Below are 10545 nucleotides of genomic sequence, written 5' to 3'. Positions count from 1 at the left end.
ATAAACCCTTTCCACATTACTGATTGCATATATTCATTAACGACTCTGTAAAAAGCCAAAATAAGGTAATAGTTGGCTTTGGATGTTGATCAGGTTGTTTTCAAAGGTCCTCTATGTTGCATTTTTAGCCACAATTTTACACATACATCTTTTAGTAATAGGCGCCAGCAAATTCATCACATTTAATCAGTCAGGAAAGCCAACAAATTCCATATAGTGGACTGAAGCTAGCAAATTTCAAAACAAGGACCTTCACATCAACAGACTATGCACTGTAGATAACTGAGTCTGTAGGGGAATAATTTCATAGAACCATTCCTGTACCTGTTTGTTGCTACCCTGTACTACATTTATTCACTGAGTTATATGTTTTAAAATCTTTTGAGTTTGTGATCTATTAAGTTTATAGAAACAAAGTAAATTTATTGAACTGCAGATGTGTAGCTGGTAACCAAATTGTGGGTGGTGTGACAAAAAGGAACATGGCTCCAGCTTATCTGTTAATTACCCCAACTGAGCTGGCTCCAGCTTATTGGTTGAAAGGGATATGACCCTGTCTCTCTGTAAAGGTATAATAACTGTATGCTAACTCTGTATGGTAGAACACTGCTCGGGTTTCCTAGCACTGATGTGCTGAGCTGTTCTCATTTGCGCAAACTAATAAAGCTTTATATCTCTGAACACCTGGTGCAGTTGGCTCTTTTAGTTGTGGACCTGAAAAGTTCCACGACAAGTCCTGGTGCTTTCAGAAACACTTCCTGTGAAGCAAAGTTCCTTCCTCCTTATATTTCTGTTTCTTGGTATTTTGAGGGTAAGCACATAGTAAGGCGAGGTACGGGAGAATGCTGTTGAGGCATACTGTACAAAATTGTACCAGCACTGTTCACTTCAGTTCAAGTTTATTTAAGCTGGGTTAGTTGAACAATCATACTCCTATATCATATATATATATATATATATATATATATATATATATATATATATATATATATATATATATATATATATATATATATAGATAGATAGATAGATAGATAGATAGATAGATAGATAGATATATATATATATACATACACACATACATATATATATTTTTTTCATTAATCTACACATCCTACCCCACAACTTCCAAGTGTAAAAAATGTTCTAGAAATTTGTAGAAAATGAATTAAAAATAAAAACTGAAATAACTTGGTTGGATAAGTGTCCACCCCCCTTGTAATACCAATCCTAAATTAGCTCAGGTGTAACCAATCGTCTTCAAAATCACGCACCAAATTAAGTGACCTCCACCTGTGTTAAATTGTAGTGATTCACAAGATTTCAGGATAAATTTAGCAGTTCTTGTAGGTTCCCTCTGCTGGGTAGTGAATTTCAAAGCAAAGACTCAACCATGAGCACCAAATGTTTTCAAAAGAACTCCGGGACAAAGTTGTTGAAAGGCACAGATCAGGAGATGGGTATAAAAAAAATATAAAAGGCCTTGAATATCCCTTGGAGCATGGTCAAGATGATTATTACGAAGTGGAAGGTGTACGACACCACCACCCTGCCTAGATCAAGCCGTCCCTCCAAACTGGATGACCGAGCAAGAAGGAGACTGATCAGAGAGGCTACCAAGAGGCCAATGGCAACTTTGCAAGAGCTATAGGCTTTTATGGAAGACTGGTCAAAGTGTTCATGTGACAACAATATCCCAAGCACTCCACAAATCTGGCTTGTATGGTAGGGTGAAGACAGTGCAGATATGCTCAAGAAGTACACCAGTCAAAACGTGGGACAAGCATCCCCTTCTACTGCAACACGTTTCTTTTCTGGCGGACCTGCAGCTGGAGAGTTATTGCATAAAGCATCAACATTTAATCTTGATGTCAAGGTCAGGCAGTGTGCTCTCAAACTGCAGGACAAGCCTGTGCTTGCCAAACTCAATGCTGGTGACTTGATTGCACAAGAGGCGAAATACCACGTCAAGTCTCTGTGTACAATAAAGCACAAGAAACAAAGCCATCTGAAGAAACAGATGTCAATGCTACTAACCACGGCATCTCATTTGCTGGACTAGTGACCTATATCGAGGAAGGCAGAATGGACAACCTAGCCTGTCTGTTAAAGAAACACTACTTTCTCTGGAAGTGCCTAGATCAATTACAATAAGAAAGCATGAAACCCTAAAATAACACGACAAAAAAAAAATTATCAATAAATAAAATATTTTATTTATTAAAATATTTTTTTTTCTTCTCTACATGTATGTTGTTTTTCCATTGTAAGTATGTATGTATAGTACTATTTTCATATATATAATACTAGTATGAATGTATAGTATGTATTTCATGTTAAAAGAAAAATAATTAAATAAATAAATCGTTTTCCAATAGCGATAGAGCCCTCTCGATGAAGGCTTTACTGTGTCATAGACGACCTTGACATTCGTTAGGCCCCTCGCCTTCGGCTCGTCATTTATCGCGGTCATTTATCACATGGTAGAGCCTTCATCAACGGGCTCTATCGCTTAGATAGATTGGTTGTAACATCTTGTATGAGCCTTGTGAGCATTATAAATACAAGTTTAAATAATAAATCTGAATCAAGTGTGCAGCCCCACAACTGTGGGCAAAATAGAAACGGATGGCGGCCATCTTGGAAAATGGCTGCCTTTGCCGCCATAGGAAAAATCTGCAGTGGCCCTGTAGCTAAAAATCTTCCTTTGGACACGCCCTAGCTGTGTGTCAAATTTCATGCTCGTGTCACCAAAGGCACAATTCAATCACATATCCGCTGTACTAATTGTGTTTGTTGTAAATCTACAAATTGCAAGTTGGTCCAACAAGTGTCTGTCTTCACTTTTCTCAAAGCACCATTGATTAAGAACCAAAACTACTGATCCAATAATAGCCTGGCAAGGATTCTCACATATTGGACAGTTCATTGTGAAAACACTTAGTATTTTCATTTGGCAGATGTTGGGGGCATTTATTTGCCATATTTACCAAAATATAATTACTTGGTTAATTACTATAGATTTGTGAGATACAATATTGTAATTACTGTTTGTAACCACTGAAGGCCTTCATATAATAGATATGCCTGCATTATGAAAATGAAACTAAAACTAAAATTTTGCAAGAAAAAGCAACGGTACCTTGCGCCAATCATTTCAAATTGTGTTATGGGTTTGTATTGCAGAAAAAAACTACAGCCCGTTGTGGTATTTGACATTAAAAAACCATAACTCATTTCACTTGTGATGTAGGCCAGAATTAAACGCTGCCTGCTTCTTCTTTTTAATATGTTTATGTCATTCTCTCTATCTTAAACTAGAGATGACTGGAACCTACAGCTATGGCCAAAAGTTTTGCATCACCCAGAATTTTATGATTGAGACAATTTTTTGATATTTTTGATACGATTGAATTTGATATTTTATTTAACATTAATAATAATACAGTATTTTATGTTAGATTTGGAAATGTCATATTTTTTAATTTCAGACAGTTTTTTGTTAATTAAATGGAATTAAATATGTTAACGTAACATTATTGAGCAGGTTTAATTTGACTTTATGAAGCAAAATTAGTTCATTCTACAGGGTGATAGGCCATAGCTGTACATAATGTACAATAGATTAACGTGCATGTGTCAATTGCTATCTGGCAAAATTCATATTATTTTGAATATACTGTATGGTAGGATAGGGTGCTTTGAGTCCATTCTTGGGCAATATTTTTCATCCTTGATCTGCCTCTTTCATCTGGAATAATGTAATCCATAGCTGAAGGAAGTAGTAGTTTGGACGATAGCATTGTATCCTTCTCTCACAAACTGGAACTGGTAAGAAACAACATAAGTTCACTTCAGTGTACTTAAAGAAACGTTGAGATTTGTAATAAATAAATAATCTGTCGGATGAATCTTGCCCCGTGGTTTAAAACTGTGCAATACTTTTTGCGGTCGCAGCAACCTGGATTACAAACAGGAACCAATAAAGAATTGTTTGGAATGGGAACTTTGTTGTCTGTCATCTGTTACGCTTTGCATCACTTCTACACCTGCGCACTGCTAGCCACTTTGCCACACACACACAGCTTCCTTTGAGGAACACTTTAGCTTGTCTCCAGTTTTTCCTGCATGCTATCTTGACAGCTCGTCTAATGGGAGGATCACATTATTCTGAGATGTTTCATCCGTGACATTAAAACAACTGAAACAGCAGAATTGTGAAATACTAAAATAAATTAAATTATATTGACGATAATGAACCATTCCCCATTTTCTCTCATCCTGTTAATTGTGCTGCAGTGTAAACTTCAGAGAGATGTGAATCTAAAAGAACTGCACTCCTGGGTCTTTTCAAATCTAATCAATATGATCCGAAGGAGATCGCCTTGGACTCTTGTTCATCCTATTAATGGCCATTAGACAGTTATCAGTGGTTAATGTTTGGTGTTTTGTTTTATGTGGTAACTGAGGTTAAAAGTAAAGTCCAGTGATAGTTAACAAGTTATACATTAATAACACAGCAATTAAAGTTGGTGGCTAGATGTTTTGCGAGTTGAGACTAATTCCATGATCAGTTGTTCTTATCTTCATAGTAGCCCTTCCAGGGACCATCTTTATAGCTACAGTGTGTCCATGCATTCCACTGGAAGTTTTTCCTGGAAAATAATGAAGGTCTGTAGCTGAGCAATGGAACTAGTTAGGTGGAGGTAACAGATGATAAATACAATGGGACTACCACCAAAGAACTTACACACATTTGCGTTGCTGCTTTAACTGATGGAACCATTGATGGGGTTTCCATATATGAGACACCTTTGATAAAAAAAAAAAAAATGTGAGTTCTTTAAAATGTAAAGTAAATTATCAACAAGTGGTTATAACTGGCAAATGACAAGACATCTTATAACAAAATCATCATAACCTCGCAACATAATGGATTTAGTGTATTCTCTTCATTAATCTGCAATGTTTCCACTCTATGAGAAACCCAGTTCAGGATTGGAAGAGTGTCCCTGTAGTGTTCACATTGTGGCCAGAAAGAGTATTGTCCAAAATGCTTGGACTGTACTCTTACTGATAAAATAACAATGCAAGTAAAATGTTATTTTAAATATAAGATAATATACATACTGTCCAACAGCTAGTCACCCCTTTGTACATTTAAACAAACTGATTCAAAGTTCTTGTCTAGGCTCATTTCATGTTGAATTGCTTATCGCAGAACACTTGCTTTGCCGTTTCCAAAAAATAAAAAATAAAACTGCTTATAGCACACATAACTCAAAAAGCCTTTCAGCGGGTTTCAAGGATAATTTCTATTACCCTAACCATGTATTCTGGAAGATGAGTTTGCCTTAGGCACTGCTGGCACAGGGGAAGTGCTTGTTTAATTAATGCTTTGTTTTCATTAAATGTCCATTGCACAGGCTGCAGTCTATCAACCCAAACAGATATGAAGGTAGCAATACATTTTTACGGTCTGTTAACTGTCATAATGGCCTCCAGCGCTGGCAGCATGTCACTTTGGCTTTACAACAGAGGCACACAGTAACTACACCAGCAAGCTGTTCATTAGAAGACTAACAAGATAATGGCTTTGTTTTTATGTCATTCCTTTAGACATGAGCATGGGTAAGCTTGTGTGGGGTAGTCCTCTCCTGCAAATTATTTCCCAGTAAAATACTGTTTTGTTAAGAGTTCTACACAAGAGATAGATTCTTAGCTGTAGTGTTATTTCCATTGCAGACATTTTATTAATACATTCATTTTACTTCACAAATTCATAAAATACATGAATTAGCATTTGAATACATTCGTTTTGATCACATAAAACTGCTCATTCAATTAAGTAGTTGGTTTTGCATTGGTGAATAGTAAAGGCAATGGACTTTTTTGATTATCAGTTGATTCAATTATCCAGTGGTTTCATTAAGAGGTTTTCACTGTATTGAAAATCATAAACGTTTTCCAAACATTTAGACCACGTTTGTCAGCATCTTCAAAATGCCTCCCCAGTGCAGCAATCTTATCACTAGACTCCTTGTTGCCTACAAGTCAGTGATAACTAAAGTAAAAGCCTTTTAGTTTGACAACCTTGTAATTCTGTGCAGTATTCTCTCATTAAAACCCAAAGCACACCCTCCACAAAACTTAAATCTGATCCTCTCACTTCAAAACTTGAGCTTCTCTTATCACGAAAGAGCAGGCGTAGACTTCACAGTGCTCTGAGGAGTCTCAAGCCTGAAGGAAATGAGCTTTCAGTCTAAACACAGGAGTACCCACAACATACTTGACAGTGCTCAATTACAGTGGAACTGTTGACGTTTTCACCCGCAGGGTGCTGAAAAGCTCACATTCCTTATCCCATGCTTTGCCTGCGTTCTGACTTCTAAACTATTCCAAACTCCTGAAGGTCTGAACTGGCGAGTCAGGCTTATTACCTGAAAACAACACCTGTGTGATAAGTATGACCAGGGTTCAAAGGAACATGATTGCACAAATATAGTGCATGCAGTACCTATAGGAGGGTTGTACTTAACTTCAGGAACATGTGCCGAGCCAATGTCATTTTCCAATACTTTCGCCATGTCTAAAATTCATAAAATAACATTAATGCATTCAGCAGGAAACAACAGCAGCAGTCGCTGCAGATCCAGCTACCAGGAATCAAAGGGTTCACAGCGTGTGTTGCAAATGTCAGCTAAGTGACTCAGCTGTTTCCTTAATTAAGCACAATTTAATTAATTTCCTTAACATTAAGCACAGATGTTAAACTTGAAATAAAAAAATTACTGTAGCAAGCAGGACATGTTGAGCAGTTGGGTCTGGCATACAACAAAGTAATCCATCTGAAGAACATGGCTAGTGTTAGATTCTACGGATCTAAACACAACTGTGGAAAGAGGTTCACGTTACAGTGTGTTTGTGAGATAAAGGGAATGAAGTAATGGTATAGCGAAATGCCATTTTTTCATTATCGCAAAATAATCTTTATGTGGTTGTGGTTTAAAAGACACATATATCAAGATTTATCAAGTTTTCCACCACATAGTGCATGTAAAAAATAAATAAAATGTGAAAACTATGTTTTCATTCTTTCTCAGATACTGTTACATGTTTTTTGGTTGTTTTTTTTTTTTTTTTTTTTTTTTTTTATCAAAATCCAATCCTAAACTAGTAATAAAGGCTACAACAATAACAATATATCTATGAATCATTTGGGCATGTACTGTGGAAGCATCAATGGATTCCAACATTACAATGAGTAGCATTAGACTACAGATACTGTGTAAATGTACAAAATAATTGTGCAAAAACATGTTGAATTGTGACTTTCACTGAAAGCTAGGAATAGAGACAGTGACAAAAAAAAAAACTCAGAAAGATGACAAACATCATAAAAAATAATCTCAATGCCAAAACAACAAATTCATTTTCTTGGATAAAGAGTATACCAGACTACTGGCATAAATGCCATAGGAAAACTTTACAGTAATGCACTTGGTTGGAAATCGGTGATACTGGTCTTTAAGATACAGTAATAGTGTAAGTTTGCACTGGATGAACTGGTGTTGCTCAGATGTAAAACCAGCCTTCATTATGTAACCATACCCCATTCTCAGCTGCTTCAGGCTGTTTGCTGCAATGCAACGCTCTCATCATTCTCAGAATGCAATCTCTGCAGCCAGCGATACGTTCTGCCTGCAGCACAGCATTGTTTCCAACCAAATGAGAAAAAAAAGACCCACTTCAGATGTGTTTTTCTGTTTTATTTTTCCATCTAACTTGTATCGAAATCGTCTTTGGTAGACATGCCATCAATTCTCGGCTGCCTTTGTTACCGTGTTTTCTAAAAGCCATTTCATATCTGTCACACATGGAGAGTCTCGCGTCGTTAAGCCCTCTCGGAGCTGTCTCCCAGACACAACGGATTCATTTATTTTCTTCGTGGAAAATTCAGAAGTAGTTGTGATATGAATACAGAGGCTGCAGCTCCATGCGGTATCAAACTGACATTTTGCGTACAGTCTTTTCATGAATGGGTTTATGCTCCAGTGGAAATGACATTAGCAAACAACTGCACAAGCTTAAGCCTCAGAGAAGCTCAAATAATAAATTACTAGCTTTAGCACTGGTTTGAAAAATTGAACGGTTGTACCATATTTGATAAATAGCTAATTAAAATGAAAATAAAATATTTTACAAACATGAAATCTTTTCATTTTATTAAACGTGTTGTGTATTATATTGCATATGCGTAGATATTGTATATATTATATTGTATTATACTTCAATGTTACAGCACAATTATCTATAATTTTTAATGATTTTAACTGAATTTATTTAGGGTTACCCTTTTATTAAAGCACTCTGCAATTAACGTTCTATAAATTGTCCTCCATAACGACGATCTTCTCTATAAAATAAGTGTACAAAAAATAAATAAATAAATAAAACTGCATACTTTTATTTGAATAAACAGAGAACAAAAGACTGTGATTATTATTATTATTATTATTATTATTATTATTATTATTATTATTATTATTAGTGCGAAGTTATTAAAATGCTTCCGTGAAAATAAACTGACGACAAAGTTCAGAAAAAAAGAATGTGCAACTGTAATAATAATAATAATACTAATAATAATAATAAATCATTAGTATTTTCCTTGGTAATTGATTTGAATATTTGAATCTCTTTACTACTAACAGCGACTGCAGACATCTCGATGTTTTGTTAATAGCTGATGGAGTGATCTTGTTTGATTTGTTTTTGTGATGCGGTTACAAAGACTCTAAGGGCATGTATCAGGGATTCTATCCCTCTACTGCGTGGAATCTTTCCACTGAGTAAAAATATGCGACCTTGTGATCTAGATTCCATTCAAAATCAATGGGATCAATAGGGTTCATACAGGGTTCATACCTGAAGAGGTTGGAAAGTGAAGGGAAATATTGGCAAGGCATGTACAGTTGTACTTATTGCATGTCCTCTATTGGTGTTTTTGTATTTTGGTGGTGTTTTTACAGTACCATATGGCCCCAAACACATGAACATACTACCTCCTACCTGATATTTAATTAGCATTGCCTTTCAGTCTCCCTTCTAAACAGGAGTATACCTTGTACATTAATCTAGCGTGAGGTTTTAAGCCATGCCGCATTTCTAATTCCTGCTCTTGTTTATTTTGACCAAGAGTCTTTTTATTTAAGGGTGTCGCTAAAGTGGTTTTTAACACCAAGCTTAATCTGAGTGGCTATCAGTACCTTCTTTCATCCTGGTGGCAATTTCATGTATTTAAAATTATTTTAGACCGAACAAAACAGGATCGCAAAATTGGGCTCAGCCATCTAAACTGTCAGCGCTCTCATTAACAGGAACCTTAATTACAGTAAACTCATATTGCTGACATGACATTTTCCACAAGCCCTCACCAACACCACCTTCTTTTTTTAAATAATAAAGTCAACCACCAGAATGGTTCGAAACACTGTTGCGTGTATTTATTGTTCCAAAACAAATCCAAAACAAAATAAACAAAACAAAACAAAATCTAACCCAGGTTCCTAACTAAACACTTACAGACTCCTGTCTAAATGGGGACAGGCTGAACCTGTTTACCCCAACTAAAACAAACACCCGTTCTTCTTTGTTTTTACTCAGAGTTTTGCTTCCTTTTTTCTCACGCACTCACTCACTCATTCCTCCCCCCATTGTGCTTTTAAAAGTCAAAGAAGCATTGCATTAACCCAAACCACTGACAATGCATTATAGAAGTTAGGAGGCCTTCACCAACATGGCCTCCTGACACTGCACCTTTACCAAGATGGAGTGCACCTCTCCTAACCCCAGGGTCCTAAAGACTCTACATTCTGGTTAGGAACATACACTCCATCACAGTAGCTATAAAATAATAAACATGGAAGATTAAACACATTCTGCATTCTGCCCATGTTTGCACATCAGTTATTAATCTTTGGACTGTCTAAATTATTGGGTAACAAACATGAAAAATAAGGTCGTAAACATATAATGTGGATACCAGGTTGTGGCTCAATGCTTTTTATCTAGCATAATTAAGTTCCTTTAGATGTGGGTGCTCACAAAGAAAGTAGATATTCTTTTCACAAATAGCTGATACAGTACAATTTAATTTAAGTTATAAAACATAATTAATGTTGTGCCTGATGTTATATGACCCTTTAGATAACTGAAGGGAATATCTGATGATACAGTATGTGGCAATCCCATGCTGCAAGGTTGAACACAAGAAAGTTCAGTCATTTCATGTTGAACTGTCGTTGCTAAAAATCCATTTCAGTCTATTACCTTTCAATTCTGTTGACTTCACCTGCTCTATGATATAGTATAGAACCAGGTACAGACAGTAAAAAAATAATTAAATCAAATGACCAACAGGTTCAAGGAGGCATTCATCCTTTTTATAGACATTTTGAGGACAGTCTGCTTCATAAATATCATTCGTGATATTGGAAGGTACACTTTTTCGCAAACTTTATATCTTAACTGTATCAAGCACTT

The sequence above is a fragment of the Polyodon spathula genome, chromosome 28 (genome assembly GCF_017654505.1).
Source record: "Polyodon spathula isolate WHYD16114869_AA chromosome 28, ASM1765450v1, whole genome shotgun sequence".
Classification (NCBI taxonomy): Eukaryota; Metazoa; Chordata; class Actinopteri; order Acipenseriformes; family Polyodontidae; genus Polyodon; species Polyodon spathula.
Note: the sequence above shows the minus strand (reverse complement) of the source record.